The sequence below is a fragment of the Chlorocebus sabaeus genome, chromosome 20 (genome assembly GCF_047675955.1).
Source record: "Chlorocebus sabaeus isolate Y175 chromosome 20, mChlSab1.0.hap1, whole genome shotgun sequence".
NCBI lineage: Eukaryota > Metazoa > Chordata > Mammalia > Primates > Cercopithecidae > Chlorocebus > Chlorocebus sabaeus.
Window position 1 is genome coordinate 115,819,602 of NC_132923.1, and position 24,581 is coordinate 115,844,182.

Here is a 24,581-nt window from a genome sequence, read left to right on the forward strand (position 1 = left end):
GAGTTGTTGTTCCTGTAATGTTTTGCGTTATTTACAAGAGTAAAACTCTGTGTAACATCACAAGTTTTTTTTCCCATACAATTATTTACATTTCTTTATTATCCCTTTACGTTCATCTTTATATGTTCAAGTATTCTAAGTTTTTAAAAAAGGCTAGGAGCCACAGTCCTAATTTTTTTTTTTTTGTGATGGAGTCTCACTGTGTCGCCCAGGCTGGATTGCAGTGTTGCTGTCTCGGCTCATTGCATCCTCCACCTCCTGGGTTCAAGCAATTCCCCTGCCTCAGGCTCCTCAGTAGCTGGGATTATCGGCACCCGGCACCACCCCTGGTTAATTTTTGTATTTTTAGTAGAGGCAGGGTTTCGCCATATTGGCCTGGCTGGTCTTGGAACTCCTGACCTTGGCCTTCCAAAGTACTGGGATTATAGGCATGAGCCACCGTACCTAGCCTGTTTATGTATTGACCAGGCTGGTCTCGAACTCCTGACCTCAGGTGATCCACCCGCCTCAGCTTCCCAAAGTGCTGGGATTACAGGTGTGAGCCATTGTGTCCGGCCTTTAGTTGGTTTTCAGGAAGAGTTAGTATCATAAGGAGTGATTGAAGGAAGGAGGAAAAGACCACAGGGATTCATGTGGGATAAGGGAAAGAGGATTGAAGTGTGGGAACAAACAGAATTTTGGAATAAGGAGAGCGAATTAAGTGGAAATAGAAAATGAATACAGCCAGTTTTAAACCAGAATACTATTTTTACATTGAGAATGGAAAGGACCGAACCTTGAAGGGACATAAGAAAGGGTAAATGAGATGATTCCTGACCTTTTTTCTGGGTCCTAGTAATTACTATATAAGAAATAGAACCTGGAGAACTTCGCCAGGTGCGGTGGCTCATGGCCTGTAATCCCAGCGCTTCAGGAGCCCAAGGTGGGTGGATTGCTTGAGTTCAGGAGTTTGAGACCATCCTGGATGACATGACAAAACCCTGTCTTTAAAAAAATACAAAAATTAGCCAGGTGGAGTTGCAGGTGCCTGTAGTCCCAGCTACTTGGGAGGCTAAGGTGGGAGGATTGCTTGAGCCTAGGAGGTTGAGGCTGCAGTGAGCCATGATTGCACTGCTGCCCTCCAGCCTGGGTGACAGAGTGAGACCCTGTCTCCAAAACCCCCCAAAACAAAAAAAACCCCTTAATTCATTTATTTATTTATTTGTTTGTTTATTTTTGAGACAATCTCGCTCTGTCGCCCAAGCTGGAGTACAGTGGTGCGATCTCCGTCTCAGCTCACTGCAACTTCTGCATCCCAGGTTCAAGCGATTCTCATGCCTCAGCCTCCCAAGTAGCTGGGATTACAGGTGCATGCCACCACATTGGGCCAATTTTTATATTTTTAGTAGAGATGGGGTTTCACTATAATTGGCCAGGCTGGCTTCAGACTCCTTACCTTAAGTGACCTGCCTGTCTCAGCTTCCCAAAGTGCTGGGATTACAGGCATGAGCCACTGTCCCTAGCTTATTCATTTTTTTGGATGGCGTCTGGCTGTGTCTCTCAGACTGGAGTGCAGTGGCACAATTATGGCTCACTGTAGCTTTGACCTGCTGGGCTCAAGCAGTCCTCCTGCCTCAGCCTCTTGTGTACCTGGGACCACAGACACACTCCACTATGCCTGGCCAATTTTTGAATTTTTTTTTTAGAGATCTCAGTTTGTTCCCCAGGCTGATCTCAAACTCCTGGGCTCAAGGGATCCTCTTGCTTTGGTCTACCAAAGTGCCGGGATTACAGGTATGAGCAATTGAGCCTGGCATGGAAATATGAATTTTTAAAAGAAAAAAAAGAGTTTAAGACTATAGTCGGGGTTTGGATAGGCAGAGGAGGGTGGATTATGATGAGTGGGTGATAAATATGAACAAAAGATTTGGGCTTGAAGCAAGTGTAATGTATGCTGTGTCCTAAGGATTTGGATCTGTGTGCTTGGAATGGAGGATTCTCATGGTAGAATATTCAAGATAATGGATTCAGATTCTAGAGCATTTTGAATAAGAGGAAGTTAGACTTCAGCTGTGTGAAACCATTACTTTCTTTAAAAACAGCTTTATTAAGATGTAATCCACATGTCATACGAGTCACCCATTTAGATTGTATAATTCAGTGGTTTTGAGTATATTCAAAACTAGTTGAGAATTGTACAACTACCATCACACTTTTAGGATATTTTTGTCACTCCCCAGAGGAATCTGTTTGACTCCCCATTTTCCCCCAATTCTCCCTGCCCTGGGCAAGTCCAAGTCTATTTTTTACTTCTATATATCTGCCTATTTTGAACTTTTTACGTAAGTGGACGAATTTTTTTTTTTTTTTTTTGTGATTTGTTTCTCTCAGCATAATGTTTTCAGGGTTCATCTGTGTTGTAACCATGTATTAGTACTTCATTTTTAAAATTGTTGAATAATATTCCATGTACCATGGACATTTGGGTTTTTTCAACTTCTTGGCCTTTGGATAATTAATAGCCAAAAAGTTGGATAAAATTTCTGGTTCTGAATGATGTTGCTGTGAACATTCATGGACGTTTTTATATAGATGTTATGTTGCAATTTCTGTTGAGTATATACGTTGGGGTATAGTTGCTGGGTTATATGAGGTAACTCCATGTTTAACATCTGGAGGAACTGCCAAAATGTTTTCCAAAGTGGTTGCACCATTTTATGTTCCTGTCAACAGTGTATGAGGATTTCAGTTTTTCTGTATCCTTGCCAACACCTGTCATTATCTGTCTTTTTGATTATAGGCCATCCTATTGGGTGTAAAGTGGTATCTCATTGTGGTTTTGATCTGCATTTCCCTGATGGCTGATGGAGTTGAGCATGTTTTTGTGTGCATTTGGCCATTTGTCAGTTACGGAGAATTATCTATACAGCTCCTTTGCCCAGTTGTTAATTGGGTCATATGTCTTTTTATTGTTGAGTTGTAAGAGTTCTTTATATATTCTGAATATAAGTTGTTTAACAGATATAGGATTTGCAAGTATTTTCTCTCATTTAGTGGATTATCTTTTCATTTTCTTGAGGTCTCTCTCTGTCACCCAGGCTGGAGTGTAATGGCACAATCAGATCTCACTGCAGCCTCGAACTCCTGAGCTCAAGGAGCCCTTCCACGTAAGCTTACCAAGTAGCTGGGACTAACTGAGTGTGTGCACCACTACCCCCAGCTACTTTTTGTATTTTTTGTAGAGATGGGATTTCACCATGTTGCCCAGGCTGGTCTCCAACTCCTGGGCTCTAGTGATCTGCCCACCTTGGCCTTCCAAAATGCTGGAATTATAGGTGCAAGCCACCACTCCTGGCTAGTTTTTTATTTTTGGTAGAGACAGTCTCACTGTGTTGCCCAGTCGTGTCTCAAACTCCTGAGCTCAAGTGATTCTCCTGCCTTGGCTTCCCAAAGTGTTGGAATTACAGGCATGAGCCACCCCACCTAGCCTTGCATGTTAAGGTTATATAATCCATTAAGTGCTTGAAATTTAGTGAGGTGTGCTGTTTATAAAATAAGGCCTATTGGATAAATGAACTTTGACCATTTCTGTCCTTTTTTATGCCCAGAAAACAAGTGTTGCCTGCTTTTGTCATTAAGATAAATTAATATTAAGCAGCAATAGTTATGTAAAACAAAGTATAAGCATTTGACTATTTTGCTGTCCTGTGAATAACTGAAATTGTGCGTTACAAATTCTTAGGTTTTTGGATTTTGCGTAGTGTTCTGTCAGGTTAAAATTGGTTGTTGATTGATATGAGGTTATATTCTCAGGCTATTCTAATGTATATGTTACTATAAAGAAACAAAATTGGGGCGGGGCATGGTGGCTCACACCTGTAATCCCAGCACTTTGGGAGGCTGAGGTGGGCGGATCACCTGAGGTCAGGAGTTCAAGACCAGCCTGGCCAATATGGAGAAACCCTGACTCTGCTAAAAAAATACAAAAATTAGCCGGTTGTGGTGGCACATGCCTGTAATCCCAGCTACTTGGAAGGCTGAGGCAGGAGAATCTCTTGAGCCCGGGAGGCAGAGGTAGGCTACGGTGAGCTGAGATCACATCACTGTTCTCAAGCCTGGGCTACAGAGCCAGACCCTGTCTCAAAAAAAAAACAAAAAACAAAATTGGGACATCCTGCTTAATCTCTTGTCTAGCAGGATTCTTTTTGCTATTTAGGAAAAGACCACATTAAAGAAGAGGTTATTTTGTTACCTTTAGGTGTAATAAAAAGTTTGTTTTGGATAAAGACTTTTCACAAAAAAACTCTTCAGTTACTTGAAATTGGGAAGTGAGAATGAGTGGAGTTGCTGATTTTGTAAGATTATATCTGCTTTAGATTTTAAATTATTATGCATGTCTCTAGCTTAGCTCTTACTCAGTATCAAAGGAAGTGGGTCTTAATTAGTCCATGTATAATTTTAATGGCATCAAGTACCTAATTAATATTGTTGAATCTTTGAGGCTAATGTAGTCAGCTGATACTCCCAGTATTACATTGTTGATCTTTTTCAGAAATATTAGAATTTGGAAGTGGTCCAACTTCCTGGAATAAATGCTGTTTCAAAAGCAGACTACAGAGCACTTGACCTTAGCTTTTTACCTTTTATATTGTGTGACTGAGTGAGTGTATTTAAATGTGGTACATTTTAGGTAAGGCAGTGAAAGCTGAATGCCGCTCCAGAATGTCACTGATTTCATTCTTGATCTTCATTAGAAAAATCATAGTTAAAGGATCCAAATATAAGTATGCATTAGCTTATTTTTCCTTTACACATAATAGACACTTAGTAAATTTAAAAAGAAATGTCTTTGAAGGGTGCCACCATAAACCAATGATTTTTCTAAGCTGGAAAGGAGTTTGGGGATTTTTCTGGTTCAACTTTCTGCCCCCTCTCCTGCCTTTGTTCCAGAGGCTGAGGGGAGGTGAGGGAAACTTGCCTAACCATAAAGTTCATGCCATCGCAAGGTTATTTGAGGTCTTTAACAACACTGACCAGTGACCTACTAATAGATCCTGTTTCTCCTGTAATGGTCTTGGTTTGGATAGTAATTTATATGGATACCCCTACCTGGTAACCATTACATGGCTTAGACAATTAGGAATCAATCTTCCTTCCTTCCTTCCTTCCTTCCTTCCTTCCTTCCTTCCTTCCTCCCTCCCTTCCTCCCTTCCTCCCTTCCTCCCTCCCTCCCTCCCTCCCTCCCTCCCTCCCTCCTTCCCTCCCTCCCTTCCTCCCTCCCTTCCTCCCTTCCTCCCTTCCTTCCTTTTCTTTCTTTCTTTCTCTCTCTCTCTCTTTCTTTCTGTCTGTCTGTCTATTTATTGGAGATGTAGTCTTGCTCTGTCCCCCAGGCTGTAGTGCAATGGTACCATCTTGGCTCACTGCAACGTCTGCCTCCCAGGTTCAAGCGATTCTCCTGCCTCAGCCTACAGACTAGCTGGCATTATAGGTGTGTGCCACTATACCCAGCTAAGTTTTGTATTTTCAGTAAAGACAAGGTTTCTCCATGTTGGCCAGGCTGGTCTCGAACTCCTCAAGTGATCCACCTGCCTCGGCCTCCCAGAGTGCTGGGATTACAGGCGTAAGCCACTGTGTCCCACCTTTTTTTTTGTTTCCATAGTGACTTGCTCAGTTGCCCAGGCTGGAGTGCCATGGTGTGATCTCAGTTCACTGTGACCTCCTCCTCCTGGGTTCAAACGTTTCTCCTGCCTCAGCCTCCAGAGTAACTGGGATTATAGGTACCTGCCATCACACCCGGCTAATTTGTATTTTTAGTAGAGACAGGGTTTCTCCATGTTGGCCAGGCTGATCTCGAACTCCTGACCTCTGGTGATCTGCCTGCTTTGGATTAGTTTAGATATCATTAATTTATTATAAAAGACAGACTTGAAAATTATTTACATGATGAATGATTTTAGAACTTTAGTGGAATGGGCAGCTTCACATTGATGCCATTTCAGTAGTGATTTATTTCAGTTTACATACTTTCCAAGAGTATCACCATCCCTAAATGAATAATCCTTGTCACCTAGAGCTGCTTTGGCACCTCTAAATTCTGGAAGAACTTTATCTCCAACTTTTTTTTTTTTTTTTTTGAGACGGAGTTTTGCTCTTGTTGCCCAGGTTGGAGTACAGTGGCGTGATCTCGGCTCACTGCAACCTCCGCCTCCCAGGTTCAAGCAATTCTCCTGCCTCAGCCTCCTGAGTAGCTGGGATTACAGGCACTCGCCACCATGGCTAATTTTTGTATTTTTAGTAGAGTCGGGGTTTCACCATGTTGATTAGGCAGGTCTTGAACTCCTGACCTCAGGTGATCCACCCGCCTTGGCCTCCCAAAATGCTGGGATTACACTGGCACATGAGCCACCATGCCCGGCCTGTCTCCAACTTTTACATTGACTGGTTGAATCTCTCTCTATCCTTTCGTTCAGAGCCTGATCCAGCAGCTACTGCTGTTGCTTGCCATACTTTTCTTTGAGATTTTTCTGAAAGAATTATGCTTCCTTTGGGTACGATTTCAGTGGCACTTGTTTTTCTTTTTTTTGAGATGAAATTCTGCTCTTGTTGCCCAGGCTGGAGTGCAATGGTGCGATCTTGGCTCACTGCAACTTCTGCCTTCCGGGTTCAAGCGGTTCTCAAGCCTCAGCCTCCTAAGTAGCTGCGATTACAGGCATGCGCCACTATGCACTGCTAATTTTGTATTTTTAGTAGAGATGGAGTTTTGTCATGTTGGCCAGGCTGGTCTTAAACTTCTGACCTCAGGTGATGCACCCGCCTCAGCCTCCCAAAGTGCTGGGATTATAGGCATGAGCCACCAGGCCTGACCGGCACTTGTTTTTCAACCAATGCTCAAAGAGCAAGAAACATTTTTTGAGACAGAGTCTGTCTCTCTTGTCCAAGCTGGAGTGCAGTGGCGCGATCTGTGCTCACTGCAGCCTCTGCCTCCCGGGTTCAAGTGATTCTGCTGCCTCAGCCTCCTAAGTAGCTGGGATTATAGCCGTGTACTATGCTTCCGGCTAATTTTTGTATTTTCAGTAGAGATGGGGTTTCACCATGTTGGTCAGGCTGGTCACGAACTCCCGACCTCAAGTGATCCGCCCACCTTTGCCTCCCAAAGTGTTGGGATTACAGACCTAAGAAACTTTCTAAATGCTTTTCCTGCCACGACTTCCAGCACTACAGGTCCTGCTCTGCTCTCATACTGTGCTGGAAGGAGAGACCCCGATGTCGTTTTTCTGTTTCAGGATTCTAATTGCATTTTGTTATTTCTCTTTATTCTCTTACGGTTTGTAACTATTTCTGTGACTTTCCTTATGTTTTGTGACTTTGACACTTTTGAAGATTACTGATCCATTGTTTATAGGGTATCCCTCAGTTCGGATTTGTTTGATGTTTTCTCATGAATGGGGTGAGGTTATGCATTCCTTCTCATTGCCCCATATCAGGAGATTCGTGATGTCGGTATGATGATGCTTACTTTGACTACTTGGTTAAGTTGGCATCTTGAGAGTCTTTCTATTGTGGAGTTATTTTCTTTCCTTTTGTAGTTCATAAGTATCTTGTGGGAGATACTTGATGAGTTTGCAAACAATGTTAGAGTCTTCTCAAACTTTGGTTCTCAATTTTAGCAACTGGTGGAGCTTGTCTGCAAAATTTATTGCTTTTGTGGTTGCCTAACTGTGACTTTCTATTTCACTCTCTCCTTCTACATTTATTGATTGTAATTCTATGAGGAAGAGCTTTCTTTCCTCCATTTGTTTTATTTATTATTCATATCACTATGGACTCGTGGGTATATATTTTATTTTATGGGTTAAAATCTAGTAACTGTCATTGTTTTGTTACTCAGATTATTCTAGCTTTGGCCATCAGGAATTCCTTTAGGTTGATTTCTGTGTTCTTTCAAGAAGCCATCACCTTTTTTTGTCTGAGTTGGAGTTTTGCTCTTGTTGCCCAAGCTGGAGTGCAATAGCGCAATCTCGGCTCACTGCAACCTCTGCCTCCCAGGTTCAAGCGATTCTCCTGCCTCAGCCTCCTGAGTAGCTGGGATTACAGGTGCGTGTCAGTACTCCCGGCTGATTTTTTTTTTTTTTTTTATTTTTATTTTTAGTAGAGATGGGGTTTCTCCATGTTGGCCAGATTGGTCTCGAACTCCTGACCTCAGGTGACCTGCCCACCTCAGCCTCCCAAAGTGCTGGGATTACAGGCATTGAGCCAATTCGCCTGGCCTTTTTTTTTTTTTTTTTAAATGAGACAGGGTGTTGCTGTGTTCCCCAGGCTGGAGTGAAGTGGCTTGATCACGGCTCACTGTGACCTCAACCTCCCTGGCTCAAGAGATCCCCCACCTCAGCCTCCCGAGTACCTGGGACTATAGGCATGATGGGCGTACACCACCATACCTGGCTAAATTTTTTTTTTTTTTAGAGGAGTCTTGCTCTGTTGCCCAGGCTGGAGTGCAATGGCATGATCTTGGCTCACTGCAACCTCCGCCTCGCGGGTTCAAGCAATTCTCCTGCCTCAGCTTCCAGAGTACCTAGGATTACAGGCACCTGCCATCATGCCTGGCTAACTTTTTATCTTTTTGTAGCGATGGGGTTTCACCATGTTGCTCAGGCTGATCTTGAACTCCTGACCTCAGGAGTTCAAGATGTGAGCCACCGTGCCTGGCACGTGGATAATTTTTCAATTTTTTGTAGAGATGGTCTTACTGTGTTGCCCAGGCTGGTCTCAAACTCCCAACCTCAGTTGATCTTCCGGCCTTGGCCTCCCAAAGTGCTAGGATTACAGGCATGAGCCACCATACCTGGCTTTTTTTTTTTCTTTTAAATAATCTATTTTTAATGTATCAGCTGCCATTGGAGCCATAGTACCAAAGTGTGATCAGAAAATTAAGCTTTTTCTTGCATGCTATTTTTTTTTTTTTTGAGACGGAATCTCACTCTGTGTCAGACTGGAGTGCAGTGGCACGATCTTGGCTCACTGCAACCTCCACCTCCCGGGTTCAAGTGATTCTTCTGCCTCAGCCTCCCAAGCAGCTGGGATTACAAGTGTGTACTACCACGCCTGGTTGGGTTTTTTTGTGTTTTTAGTAGAGACAGGGTTTTGCCGTGTTGGCCAGTCTTGTCTCGAACTCCTGATGTCAGGTGATCTGCCCGCCTCGGCCTCCCATAGTGCTGGGATTGCAGGCGTGAGCCACCTTGCTGGCCTGTTTTTGTTTTTGTTTTTTTTAAAACCCTTGCTCTGTCACCCAGGCTGAAGTGAAGTGGTTTGATCATAGCTCACTGCAATCTCGAACTCCTGGACTCAAGGGATCCTCCCATTTTAGCCTCCTAAGTATCTGGGACTACAGGCACACACCATTGTGCCCAGCTAATTTTTAAAATTTTTGGAGAGATAGAGATAGGGGCCTCACTTTGTTGTCTAGTCTGATCGGAAACTCCTGGGCTTAAGCAGTCCTCCTGCTTCGGCCTCCCAAAGTGTTGGGATTACAGGCCTGAGCCACTGTACTCAGCCCTTGTTTTTTATTTTTAAGCTTTGCCAACATCTGAGTTTCCCAACAATCGTGTTCTTAATTCATGTTAATACGTTATTAGAGTTAAAAAGGATTCCTTCTTATATTGCAGATAAAAGAAGGAAGTGTGTAGATTTTTTTCTTTCTTTTTTTTTTTTTTTTTTGCACCTCAAATTTGAAAGGCCTTTTATCTATAGATTGTACTAGGACCTGCAGATCCAATGTCTTTACTCCTCATAGGTAACAATTTGATTTAGTGAGAAAATATAGGTATTTCTTTTTTTTTATTTTTATTTTTTAATTTTTAATTTTTAATTTTTTTTTGAGACGGAGTCTTGCTCTGTAGCCCGGGCTGGACTGCAGTGGCCGGATCTCAGCTCACTGCAAGCTCCGCCTCCCGGGTTTACGCCATTCTCCTGCCTCAGCCTCCCGAGTAGCTGGGACTACAGGCGCCCGCCACCGCGCCCGGCTAGTTTTTTTTTTTTGTATTTTTAGTAGAGACGGGGTTTCACCGTGTTAGCCAGGATGGTCTCGATCCCCTGACCTCGTGATCTGCCCGTCTCGGCCTCCCAAAGTGCTGGGATTACAGGCTTGAGCCACCGCGCCCGGCCAAATATAGGTATTTCTGTTTTTGAGTTTTGTTAACAGCAAATTGTTTAGATGGGATTAAAGGCCCCAAATGTACTCTAGTTATCTTTGTGGAACCCATGGATGAACACCTAGAGAGAGAGAGAGCGTGTGTGTGTGTGTGTGTGTGTGTGTGTACGTGTGTATACTCAAACCATTGGACTCAAACTCAGATGTTTCTACTGCCTCAGCTTCTTGAGTAGGTGGGATTACAAGTGTGTGCCACTGTGCCTGGTTTATGTTGTGTTTTAGTGGTGTTAAATCTTGAGTATCAGGTCAGAGTGATTGTTTTAGTTGGAGGAGCTAAGTTGAAATAAATATTTGGTCATCATAAGTTACAGTTCGTAAGCACTTTAAAAATAATCGCTTTTCTTCAATTAACTATATATTGGCTTGGCGTGGTGGCTCACGCCTGTAATTCTAACACTTTGGGAGGCCAAGGTGGGTGGATTGCTTGAGCTCAGGAATTTGAAACCCGCCTGGGCAACATGGCAAAACCTCATCTCTACCAAAAATACAAAAGTTAGCTGGGCATGGTGGTATGCGCCTCTCGTTCCAGCCACTTGGGAGGCTGAGGTGGGTGGATCGCTTGAGTCCAAGAGGTAGAGAGGCTGCAGTGAGTGGAGATCGTACTGCTGCACTCCAGCCTGGGTGACAGAGTGAGACCTTGCCTCAAAAAAAAAAAAAAAAAAAAAAAAAGGCTATGTATTTATCAAATAGAGAGTCCAGGCACAGAAAGGAAGTTTTCTCATGCTTTCAGTGCTTTCAGTGACATTGAAGGCTTTGGTCAGTTCTTAAGGGCACCAGTGTGAAATTAGTTGACGATAAGGACAATTGTAAGAAACCAAAATATTCTGGAATATTTTGAGAGAAAAGTCGTTATTCCCTTTTATTCCAGAATCATGTTAATGAGGTAGCTTAACTGCTATTCAGCTGAGGGCTCAACTGAGTGTAAAAGGACAACTGGTAATGGTAAACTGAAGGAAAGACTAGTAGAATCTTGAGAAAGAATAAGAAAAAAGAGAAGAGAAATGTTATTGTTTTGATATTACAGATTAAGCTAAGCTAACCACAGTACCTGATTCTTAGCAGGTGCACAATACTTATTTAATCAATAATTAATGGAGCAAATATTTATTAACTAAGATTGTGTGTCTGTGCTGTCTATTGAAGAATATACAAAAGAAACCTGAGGCTGGGTGTGATGGCTCACACTTGTAATCCCAGCACTTTGCGAGGGTAGACAGAAGGAGCACTTGAGCCTCGGAGTAGGAAGACCAACCTGGGCAACATAGGGAGATGCTGTCTCCACCAAAAAAAAAAAAAAAAAAAAAAAAAAAAAAAAAGCCACGTGTAGTGGTGAGTCCCAGCTGTGTGGGAAGGACTAAAGCAGGAGGGTCGCTCTAACCCAGGAGGTTGAAGCTGCAGTGAGTCGTGATCATACCACTGCACTCCAGCCTGGGTAAGAAAGAGAGCACGACCTTCTCTTTAAAAAAAGAAAAAAAGAACGTACGGTACTCTCAAATGGAGGTAGGAGATCAGAAAGTCAGTGAGGACTAGAGGAATAGGAAGTAGTATTTGGGCTGACTTGAAGTTGAGGGGAAGGACATCTACAGTTGAGGGAAATGGTATGGGCAGAGTCGTCAGTGGTTAGGAAATGGTGTATGGTGTTATTTGGGGTAGTCTGAAGACCCACTGGGCTAAAATAGAAAGCAGTGAATGTGCATCTGACAATTTTGGAGAACCTTTGGATATCTAACTGTATAATTTATTGTTTATTTTTTTTGAGACAGGGTCTTGCTTTGTTGCCTAGGCTGGAGTGCAGTGGTATGATCATGACTCCTGCAGCCTCAACCTCCCAGACTCATGCAATACTTCTGCCTCAACCTCCCAAATAGTAGGGACGACAGGTGGTCCCAGGTTGATATTTTGTAGAGATGAGGTTTCACTATGTTGCCTAGCCTGGTCTTGAACTCCTGGGCTCAAGCAGTCCTCTGGCTCCAGCCTCCCAAAGTGCTGGGATTACAGATGTGAGCCCCTGCGCCCAGCCTAATTTTTCCAAGGTTTTCCAAGGTTTTGCTGAGGTACATCCTGTCTAGAGGGAAATGGAAAGGAAAGGGTGATCGTATCATGAAAGCTATCATAAAGGAAGAAAAATAGGGATTTGAATATCTTTGATTAAAGAAGAGTTAAAATTGACTCCAGGGTTTTGAGACTAGAAAATGATGCTGTTCAATGATGTAGTAAGAAAGATGTAGGATTTAATTATATACATTGTTTTGAGATAGTGGTCAGATAAATTCAGTTTAGGACATGTTGGATTTGAAATGAATGAAATGTCCAATTCATTTTACAAACAAATGGAGATAACTGAAGATGTTTGGAAATGGGGAGATGGAAGTCAGATGAGCAGAAATGGTTGGAAAAACAAATCTGTGAAAATATAAGCATAATGGAGAGAGAGGGAAGAGAAAAGCATAGATTATTAGTAGTCTATGCAGTGTCTGGTTACTTGAGGAGGATGAGGAAGCTTACAGAAAAGAGGAAGAAACTGCTGAGAGGAAAGAGGAGGATCAAGGCAGCACAACCTTTAAACTGTCCAGAATAGATTCCCACTGAGTTTTGTTTATGTAATTGGAGGAAGTGACATTTAATCCTTGACAGCTAGTTTTTGATTGAAGACTCTTGAGTTTTTTTTTTTTTTTTTTTTTTTTTTTTGAGTCGGAGTCTCGCTCTGTCGCCCAGGATGGAGTGCAGTGGCAGTCTCGGCTCACTGCAACCTCTGCCTCCCAGGCTCACGCCACTTTCCTGCCTCAGCCTCCCGAGTAGCTGCAGGCACCTGCCACCATGCCCGGCCAATTCTGTGCATTTTTTTTTTTTTTTTTTTTAAGTAGAGATGGGGTTTTACCATGTTAACCATCATGGTCTCGATCTCCTGACCTTGTGATCTGCCTGCCTCAGCCTCCCAAAGTGCTGGGATTAGAGGCGTGAGCCTCCGCGCCCGGTCTTTTTTTTTTTTGGAGACAGAGTTTTGCTCTTGTTGCCCAGGCTGGAGTGCAATGGCACGATCTCAGCTCACTGCAGCCTCTGCCCTCCGGGTTCAAGCGATTCTCCCATCTCAGCCTCCTGAGTAGCTGGGACTACAGGCATGCGCCACCACGCCCAGCTGATTTTTGTATTTTTAGTAGAGATGGGGTTTCACCATGTTGGCCAGGCTAGTCTCGAATTCCTGACCTCAAGTGATCCGCCTGCCTCAGCCTCTCAAAGTGCTGGAATTACAGGCGTGAGCACCTGGCTTTTTGCGTGTTTCTTTACAAGTCTAAAATTAGTTCTTTAGGGCTTTGGTTTGGAGAGTTACGTTTAAGTTTATACTTTTGCTTATTTCCTATAATCACATTTTAGAAATAAAAAAACATTTCAAAATATTTATTTTTTTGAGATGGAGTCTCATTCTTTCACCCAGGGTGGAAAGTGGCGCTGTCATAGTTCACTGCAAACTCCTGGGCTCAAGCTATTCTTCAGCATTAGCCTTCCAAGTGACTGAGATTAGAGGTGTGAGGCACCACACCTGGCTAAAACATCAAAAATATGGAAACCACTTGCTATCTCCCTAATAGGCTGCTATTGGGGTTCTGGGCAGTAGTTATTGTGAAATCATTAATTTGAACCTGGAGTTTTCAATAAAAGATTTTCATATGCTAATCAGGAATTAGGCAGAGCATGATAAACTCCGTTACTATCCTTAGTTGATAAATTTTAAGTAGAAGAAAAGGAACTGTTTGAGTTAGCTTGTCTTGGCCTCATTATTGTGGATTTTTTTTTTTTTTTTTTTTTGTGAAAGAGTTTCGCACTGTTGCCCAGGCTGGAGTGCAGTGGCGCAATCTCGGCTCACTGCAACCTCTGCCTCCTGGGTTCCAGCAATTCTCCTGCCTCAGCCTCCTGAGTAGCTGGGACTATAGGCGCATGCCACTACCAGCTAATTTTTGTGTTTTTAGTAGAGGCGGGGTTTCACAATGTTGGCCAGGATGGTCTCGATCTCTTGACCTCATGATCTGCCCGCCTCGGCCTCCCAAAGTGCTGGGATTATAGGTGTGAACCACTGGCGCCTGGCCAATGTATAATTTCTTAGACTTTTTGATATAGTGAAAATAGCTTGTGGACGATGTGTTTGTGGGCCTAAGGCATCTTGCCCACGTTGAGAACTCCTTTGTTAGCCCAGTATTTGAACCGTTGAGAGCTGGTGATTTGGCAAGCTGTTTCGTATGGAGTGTTGAACAAAGCAGAGTTGGGATACTTTCTGCCTAGATTCTAAAGAGAAGCCTGTGTTCTTGTTGTGTATTCTGACTTGATCGTTCGGTAGATGTTTGTTTGGTAGATGTTAGAGCACTGAAAGTGTGTCCTGGGCTAAGCACTGGGGAATTAGAAATAAGACATAACCTTTGCTTTCAAGAAACTTACAGTCCTAGCCTGGGCAACATAGCCAGGCCCTGTCTCAAAAAAAAAATAAATAAAATAAATTTAGGCTGACATAGTAACGCCTGTGCCACTGTAGTTACAGTTACGAGAGGCTAAAATGGGAGGTTGGCTTGAGGCCAGGAGTTTGAGGCTGCTGTGAGCTATGATTGCGCCACTGTACTCCAGCTTTGGTGACCGAGTGAGACCCTATCTCTTAAAAAAAAAAAAAAAATTGAAGAAACTTAAAGTCCTTGTTCAGGAGACAGATATGTAAGAAGGTAAACAGAAATCAGTAAGCAGAGGGCCTGTGAGAGCTCTGAGGAGGACCACTTAGCGGGTGAGTGGGAAAAGATTGAGAGAAATGAGGGAATTCAAAGGCTTCTTGGAGAAGGGTACTCCACTAAACTGAAACTGGAAGGATGAACAAACCATACGAAGGAGAGCAGTGGGATAAAGAGAATTCCAGCCAGGAATCAGTGCATGCAGAGACTCAAGACAGTGAAAAATGACTTACTCCTTATTGGTAGAGCAAGGATTTGAAGGGTAGTGGACAGATAATCAGAGGCCACAGGAAGGGCCTTATAAACCATGCTAAAAAGCTTGACGATCACTCAGATGACAGTGAGAAGCTGTACTGAGAAGCTGACAGTGAGAAGCCGTCAGAGCTGTAGGCTAGGGAATGACTGGCCAATTTGTGTTTTAGAAGGACCCTTCTGGAAGCTTGTTAGGAGGGAGGGTTGGGTTATATGTTTGTAGTGAGTAATTCAAATCCAAGATTGATGTGTGAATTAAATTTTTTACTTAGGACTTTTAAATAGATTTTATATACTTTTCATAAGGATGACTTTTCAGATTACCTTTTTTTCTTCAGTTTTTCAAATAGGTATAAAAAAGCTTGTATCTAGGTAAATTCCCATGATTGTTATCCAGTCTGCATTTAATATATACATATATGTATACATATATATATATATTTTTGGAAACGAGGTCTTGCTCTATTGTCTAAACTAGGGTGCAGTGGTGTGGTCATAGCTCACTGCAACCTTGACCTCCTGGGCTTGAGAGAATTTGTTACCTAAGCCTCCTGAGTAGCTGAGACCACAGGTGTGTACCACCACACTTGGCTCATTTTTTTTTTTTTTTTTTTTTTTGCTGGGCAGAGTGGCTCATGCCTATAATCCCAGCACTTGGGGAGGCCAAGGCTGGTGGATCACCTGAGGTCAGGCGTTCGAGACCAGCCTGACCAATATGGTGAAACCTCACCTCTACTAAAAATACAAAAAGTTAGCCAGTCATGGTGGTGTGCACCTGTAGTCCCAACCACTTGGGAGGCTGTGACAGAAAAATTGCGTGAACCCGGAAGGCGGAGGTTGCAGTGAGCCGAGATTGCGCCACTGCACTCCAGCCTGGGTGACAGAGCGAGACAGAGATAGGGGTCCCCTTATGTTGCCCAGGCTATTCTCAAATTCTTGGGCTCAAGTAATCCTCCCACCAGGGCCTCCAAAAGCGTTAGGATTATAGGTGTGTGCCACTGTGCCTGGTCTACATATTTTATTTTAGTTTTTGAGATGGAGTTTCACTCTGTTGCCAAGGCTGGAGTGCAGTGGCGTGATCTTGGGTCACTGCAGCCTCTGCCTCCCAGGTTCAAGCGATTCTCCTGTCTCAGCCTCCCGAGTAGCTGGGATTACAGGCATCTGCCACCAAGCCTAGGTAAGTTTTGTATTTTTAGTAGAGATGGGGTGTCTCTGTGTTGGCCAGGCTGGTCTCGAACTCCTGACCTCAGGTAATCTATGCCCGCCTCAGCCTCCCAAAGTTCTGGGATTACAGGCGTGAGCGACTGCACCCCGCTGGCCTATATATTTAAAAAATATATTTCTGTTTTCAGTTTTAGCCTTTGTTTATGGTTAGTGAGTGGTTAGTAGCAGGTTTGTAGTAGATTGTTTATAAGTGAGTAAAATTGAGTCGTATTGTTTTAATACTCAAATAATGAGACAATAGTGAAAGTACCTGCTCATCAAAAGGTAGGACATCTTTTATCATAGTGCTAAAGAGATACATAGATGGAGAGATACGTAGACGTATAGATACATAGCATATATCTGCATCTCCTTATTAATAGTTCAGCTAGAATTTGAAATGTTAGGTTAAATTGACTGCCTTTGAATGAAAAAGGAACATCTATTTGTGTTCAGGGTGTAATGCTCAGATGAACCATTGGATATGAAACCAGAAAGCAGTTAGGAGGTGTTTTTCAGTTTAGTCCTTCACTGGAAACCAAAACTTTGAAAATTATATTTGGAGGGGAGGCTACTTATGACAGAATTCTTAAAGATGAACTACTTTTGACTCAGAAGTGAAACTGAGTTGAAAATACTCAAAACCAAAACAATAGATAATTTCATAGAATGTTGCAGGTTGTTTTGCCTTTCTGGCTCTCACAAAAAAGGTTAGTGATTGATACTGTATCTGCATATTTTCTATTCCTTTCTCTGTACTTTAGTTAATAGCATTTTGTGATTAAAAAAAATAATGCCCTTGACTTACTTTTTTTTGTTGTTATTGAAAGCAGTTTTTCCTGTGTCTGAGCATGTATAACATTAGTGGTTTACGTAGAGAGTTTGTTTATTGCAACCGGAGGCACATTCCTAGGCAAGAATGGTTTTTTAATGTTCAGTTATCCTGTTTCCAGTAGGACATCTTCAGAAATGAGCAAATTCCATTAAACCAATAACCCTGATTTTGGTGGATAAGCGCTTATACTAATTCTGCTTTGAGAAAAGAGATTGTTCACTCTACTTTAGGAACTACTAGCTAAGTCTGGTGCTTCTTAACCCTTAACTAAGAAAAATGAGGCTTGCTGACAATGGGTAGTTTTTACTGGCCTGTGAAACCCAACAGCGTGTTCAGCAATGTAAACCACAGCAGCTGTCTTTTGCTGGCTTCACTGTTGTTTGAAGTATAATGAAACTGCTTCTTGGCCAGGCTCGGTGGCTCACGCCTATAAACCCAACACTTTGGGAGGCCAAGGCAGGAGGATCACCTGAAGTCAGGAGTTCGAGACCAGCCTGGCCAACATGGTGAAATCCAGTCTCTACTAAAAATAGAAAAATTAGTGGGGTGTGGTGGTGCATGCCTGTAATCCCAGCTACTCAGGAGGCTGAGGCAGGAGAATCACTTGAACCTGGGAGGCGGAGTTGCCTTGAGCCGAAATTGTGCCATTCATTGCACTGCAGCCTGGATTACAAGAGCAAGACTCCGTCTCAAAAAAAAAAAAAAAAGCTGCTTCTCACAAATGGCTACATCTGCTGACTCATCTTCCAGCCCCTAAACAACTGTAGTATCCAGCATTATTGAATGCTGGGACTTGAGAATAAAGAGAACCAGAATCTTTTTTTTTTTTTCATGTCATAAGTTTATTGACAAACATATCTAGTATGCCATGAGTGAGAGTTTGATCCATTTCCAGGGGCTGTATCTCTTAAAATGCTCTTCATATCTGTTAAATGGACGAACTGAAACATCCTTATGATTTAAGCAGTTGGTGTCGTACTATAAGGAAGGGTGCAGCAAATGCAGATCCAAAGTACAAGCACATCTTAACTAGTAACGCCCCCTTGTTTTCCACTGAAAATGCAAATACTTCCCAGGACCCTCCTCATAGTGGCTCCTACGGACCACAGAGGTTGTGAACCTCCGGATGCTGTGGCCCAACATAGCGCTGCTGGAAGCTCTGCGAAAAGCGCAGAGACGGGGGATGGATGAAATGGCAGCACCTCATCAAGACCTTGTTTTCACGACCTTGTTCCCCCGTGCTCGAGAACCAGAATCTTAGAATGTGAGAGTTAGAATGGATTATGGAAATCTTTAACTCACCTCCTTCTCAAATGCCCTCAGCTATTAAAAAGAAATGTTACTGTGGTAGCTGTCATAGTAGATAATTAAAAGAATGATAGTGCTATTCAGAATGCCATTAGAATCTTCTAGATGAGTGAAGACGTTTGTCTGTCTAGGAGTCTTTGAGATGTAGTATCTTTTAGCCGCCTTTCAAAAATAACACATTCTGAAAGTGACTGAAAGCTACTAGGGGGAGCACACATCTGGGCCTGCTATACACTTCAGGAGGACTGTGGGAAGAAGTAAAAATGAAGAGTGACCATTGTCCCTCAACATTTTCTAATCTAATTAGAAAATAGATTTGAGAAAGGAGGGAACTTTGGAGCATTTAGGAATCAATTTGTGATTATTTAAAAATTATTTTGGAGACAGCATATTTCTTTGTTTCCCGGGCTGGAGTGCAGTGGCTATTCACAGGTACAGTCATAGCTCCCTGCAGCCTCGAACTCCTGGCCTCAAGCCATCCTTCTGCCTCGGCATCTTGAGTTGCTAGGATGACAGAGTGTGTACATCGTGCTTGGCTTGAATGGATCTTTTACCTATGTATGATTTTGTAACATCATGCATTGGTTATTTGGAAGATTATACGATTATGCATCAGTTATTTTGAAGGTAATTGTTCATTAAGTTATGTAAATTTTCCAAATGTTGATATATTTTTTATATGGCATAAAATCATGTTATTAATAGCTGATATCACTATGATCTTATAAGGAGAGTATTTTGGGAAGCTCTCTGGGTCACGGTAGTAGATACCAGCTTACTGTGACTTGTAACGGCTGGAAAGGTAATTGAAGTTGCATTAGGAAACAGTCTGGGAGTTGAAGGGAAATGGATTTTACTTTTATAAAAAAGTTTTATGTTGAAGGCCCTGTAGGGGGCATTTTATTTTTCTGGTTGCTTTTTTTTAGTGTTAGCAAGTTTGATTCCATCTAAGGAGTACGTAACCAAAGGTAGTTGGCCTTTTCAAATCTGTGAACCCAAAGACTTAAAACAAAATTTATTTGCTTTTATTTTATTTTTTTTGTGGAGACAGGGTCTCGCTCTGTTGCCCAGGCCGGAGTACAGTGGCATCATCTTGGCTCATTGCAGCACCGACTTTCCAGACTCAAACTATCCTTCTGCCTCAGCCTCCAGAGTAGCTGGGACTGTAGGCATGTGCCACCATGCTCAGCTAACTCTTGAATTTTTTTGTAGAGATGGGATTTCACCATGTAGCTCAGGCTGTTCTCAGACTCCTAAGTTCAAGCAATTCACCTGCCTTGGCCTCCCAAAGTCTTGGGATTATAGACTTGAGCCACCGTGCCTGGCCCGAAGAAATTTCTGTGATGGAATGTATAGTGTACTTCTGAGCTTGTCTGCTTATTTTAGGTGCTTGGTTCCCTGTCAGTTACAGATCTGGGAGTCTTTAGAACTTTTTCTGAGCCTTTTAATCCCTCCATTCTCCAATCTAAGGCTAGACCTCAGAATTGTCTGATTAGAGTCCTGGATCAGTCTTACCTCATGGAATTGGTTTCAGTTTTTCCCTAGGCTTAGTTACTATCTTCTTTTGGTTGAATTTAAGTCTGTTTTACTAAACTAGTATCTAGAGTGAGATAGGGACTAGGATGAATCTCTTTCCAAGTGGAGTGGGTGATATAGTTTGATCTAGGAGTTTGTTTCTTGTGGCCCTAGGTGATGTAACAGAAACTGGACTGTTGTATTATATTTTGTTAGTATTCTAAGAGATTTTTTTTTAACATACATTCAAGGGTTACCTTGAAATTAGCCCTGCTTTTTTTTTTATTTAATACAATTTGCTTTTATAGAATTATACTTTGAAAGTTGGTATTCAAATAAAGTCCTGATCTCATGTCATCTTTCATGATAGTAAACCTTTTGAAACATGCTAAAGGCCTAGTAATATGACGTTGGGCAAATTACAGGCTATATAGGCATTGAAATACTATATAACCATTAAAAATGTTGCAGAAACATTTACTGATATAAAAAAGTGCACATTTTCTCTGTGGAAGTTAGTTAAAAATAGCAGGTATATTCAAATTTTATTTAAATACATTAGGAAAAGGTGCTTGATTATACAGCAGTGTTCATGTGGTTACTGGTTGCTGGTGAGATTAGGTCATTTGATTTCTTTCTGCAATAAGTAATATTTTGTTTAACCATGTTATTGATTGATTGGTTGATTGATTGACGGAGTCTCACTGTGTTGCCCAGGCTGGAGTGCAGTGGTATGATTCTGGCTCACTGCAACCTCCGCCTCCCGAGTTCAAACAATTCTCATACCTCAGCCTCCCAAGTATCTGGGATTACAGGCGCGTGCCACCATGCCCAGCTAATTTTGTATTTTTAGTAGAGATGGGGTTTCACCATGTTAGCCAGGCTGATCTCGAACTCCTGACCTCAGGTGATCCACCTGCCTCGACCTCCCAAAGTGCTGGGATTACAGGTCTGAGCCACCGCACCCGGCCAGTTATTTTTATAATTAGCAAATTAAAGCTACTTCTATTTTGGAAAATGAAAACAAGTTAAAATTTGACTCTCCGTGAACTCTCATTCAGCAAAGATTAAATTACATTATTTTAAGACAGTGAAGAGGAATTTAAAATGCATTTAGATTTTCAACAGAAATCAAGGGAGTTTTTGTTGTTGTTGTTAACTATTAGTTGAGTAGAAGCTAAACTCGTTAAGCATTGTGTTCCCCATTCTGATTAATGTTGGTTTTACCATAGAATCAGTATAGTGCCGATCTCACATTGTGATGAATTAGGTTTCCTCAAATTTTTCATGATGCTATGAAAAATGGTTTAAAGTGCTTGAGTATAGGCATGTTTTTTTTTTAAACCTTATTTTAAATGACATGGCATATTATTGCAACATTTTTTATGATGCCTGCTTCATTGTTATTTTTGTTAAAGAGTTTCCATTTTAAAAGTCCTTTGCCATCTTGTCCTTGCTGTCCTGGCTTTCATCTGGGACTGCAGCAGGGCTGAGCCAAAAATGGCTGCTGCTGCAGCAGGGGCGGGCATAGTATAGGACTTGGCTTCTGTGGTTCCTGTGAAGACGCAGGAAGAGAAGCTTGGGGAGAATGCCCTGACTCGGGATTCTCTTAATGGTTGTGGCCACAAGAATTGGGCTTTTCTTGTGGAAGAATTTCCATACTGTAGATTCTGCTGTTTGGAGGGAATGACACTGAGTATTGGGATTCACAGCATTAGTAGGGGACCAACCCATTCTCTGCAGTAGAAGAAATCTTAGCTGATGCTGTCATTCACTGAGCAGGATTGCCTATTTTCAGAAAGCAGCAAGGCTTACCTGTCTGTGTCAGTTGATGACAGATACATGTCCAGAATGATGGTGATTTCTAGCTTGGTGGGTGAATGTGCTTAAAAGCAAATTATCTCTCAGGGATGGAGTGGGTGGCATATAGTAGAGGATTAAAAAGGTCTTCCCTTTCGTGCAGCTTGTGTGAGGATTACTGTTCCATATAAAAAATCTGCTTGGTATGTTAAGGTGAGAGATGGGGAGTGGTTTGAGTAGAGAATTAAAGTTGCTGTATGTGCTCTTTGGGCCACTCTCCAAGAGGAAATACACTGCCATTTGGATGGGGTGCGTTTGTGCCTGAGTTCCTGTCCTTTCTGCCTGTGACTAGAGATAGGCATGATGTAAAAACACCAGGATCTGCTGCTTAGCAACCAGTAAAATACCATCTATCTAGATAGGCAGTAACACAGTACTTCATTCATTTCTCTTTCAGTGTGATGAAGAGAAAAGGCTTTTTTGCTTAGGAAACAGAAAAACCCCCGTTCTCTAGGAAAGCCATATGTAATCATTGTGGAAAATACAGGAAAAAAAAAAGAACAAGTTTACTCGTAACTCTAACTCATTGATGTATTTTGATAAATTTCGTTGAAGGAATTTTTTGTTTATATATTATACATATTTTTGTACATATGTACACATGGGTTGGCATATATGTGTTTATATGTATACACACATTTGCGTAGCTGCAAATCATACTGTAAATGTAACTTTGTATTATTTTTCCTATTTTAACATATTGATATATTAACATTTGTTTCTTTCTTTTTTTTAGAGGTAGAGTCTCTGTCGCTCAGGCTGGAGTACAGTGGCATGATCATAGCTCACTGTAACCTCCAACTCCTAGGCTCAAGCTATCCTCCTGCCTCAGCTTACCCAGTCGCTGGGATTGCAGGCATGAGCCACCCTAACTGGCCAGTATAGTCACATTTCAGTAAACATTTTGAAGGCATCTTTAATGGCTTTATAATATTAGATACATGACCGTGCCACAGTTTACTGAAAACACATTCCTTATTGCTGGATTTTTTTTTTTTTTTTTCTGTTTTTGACATGAGGATCTTGCTGTGTTTCCTAGGCTGACTTTGAACTCCTGACTATCCTCCCACCTCAGCCTCTCAAGTTGCAGGGATTACAAACATGCACCATTTACTCGATTTTTAAGTTAACAGTTTGCTATTGAAAGGAGTGCTGAGACCAGGCAGGGTGGCTCATGCCTGTAATAACCAGTTTGGGAGGCCAAGGTAGGCAGATTGCTTTAGGCCTAGGAGTTCAAGACCAACCTCGGCAACATAGCAAGACCTTGTATCTATGAAATTAGAAAAAAATTAGTGAGGCCTAATGGAGTGTGCCTGTAGCCGTGGCTACTTGGGATGTTGAGCTGGGAGGATTGCTTGAGCTCAGGAGTTGGAGGCTGCAGTGAGTTATGATTGTGCTATTGCACACTCCAGCTTGCGTGACAGAGTGAGACTCTTCTCTTAAAAAGAAAAGAAAAAAAGGAATGCTGGAAATCATCTTTGTGCATAATGCTTTTCAGTATTTTAGATACTTCCTTAGTAAAAGTAAAAATTACTGAGTCAACAGGTGTGAACACTAGGAAAATTGATGTATATTACCAGATACGAATTTTCACTTTACCTGCAGTGTACCCTAGTGCCTGTTACTTTTTAAAATTGTTTTTATTGATACATAATATGTGTACATATTTTCAGGTTCTGCTCTTTTTATCAGCATTAAATATTGCAGTCTTTCAATTTTTGTTTGTTAGGTGAAAATGATAGACGATTTTAGTTTACATTTCTTTCATTACTTGTAAGGTTTATGTTTTCTCCCTTGTTTACTAGGTTTATTTATTTATTTTTTTTGAGACAGAGTCTCACTCTTTCACCCAGGCTGGAGTGCAGTGGCTGGATGTCCGCTCACTGCAAGCTCCGCCTCCTGGGTTCACGCCATTCTCCTGCCTCAGCCTCCTGAGTAGCTGGAACTACAGGTGCCTACACCACGCCAGGCTAATTTTGTTTTTGTATTTTTAGTAGAAACGGGGTTTCACTGTGTTATCCAGGATGGTCTTGATCTCCTGACCTCGTGATCCGCCCGCCTCAGCCTCCCAAAGTGCTGGGATTACAGGCGTGAGCCACCACGCCCGGCCATTTATTTCCTGTTTTGGAAATTATTTGTTCATATCCTAGGCTCATGTATTTTTTGAGATTTTGGTTTAGGTTCAAAATTTAGCAAAGGCTGGGCGCGGTGACTCACGCCTGTAATCCCAGCACTTTGGGAGGCCGAGGAGGGCGGATCACAAGGTCAGGAGTTTGAGACCAGCCTGGCCAACATTAATGAAACCCCGTCTCTACTAAAAATACCAAAAATTAGTCAGGTGTGATGGCAGGCACCTGTAATCCTAGCTACTCAGGAGGCTGAGGCAGGAGAATTGCTTGAACCCGGGAGGCAGAGGTTGCCGTGTGCTGAGATTGCGCCATTGCACTCCAGCCTGGGCGACAGTGTGAGACTCTGTCTCAGAAGAAAAAAAAAAAGAAAAAAAACTTAGCAAAATAATGCATGTGTTTTATAAATAATACAAATTATATAGATTTATTTGTTTGTTTATTTTTTGAGACAGAGTCTTGCTCTGTCGCCAGGCTGGAGTGTAGTGGCACGATCTCAGCTCACTGCAGCCTCCGCCTCCCGGGTTCAAGAGATTCTCCTGCCTCAGCCTCCTGAATAACTGGGATTACAGGTGCCTGCCACCATGCCT

The 24,581-nt window shown here is 42.2% G+C and overlaps 1 protein-coding gene and 1 pseudogene across 25 annotated transcripts in view; one reads left to right on the top strand and one right to left on the bottom strand.

The window, feature by feature from the left end:
• The window catches only part of EIF4G3 (eukaryotic translation initiation factor 4 gamma 3), a 373,903-nt gene that overhangs the window by 11,568 nt on the left and 337,754 nt on the right, over nucleotides 1–24,581 (top strand). The gene's annotated exons all lie outside the window — the stretch shown is intronic.
• Nucleotides 18,029–18,407, bottom strand: LOC119624496 (cytochrome c oxidase subunit 7C, mitochondrial-like; annotated as a pseudogene).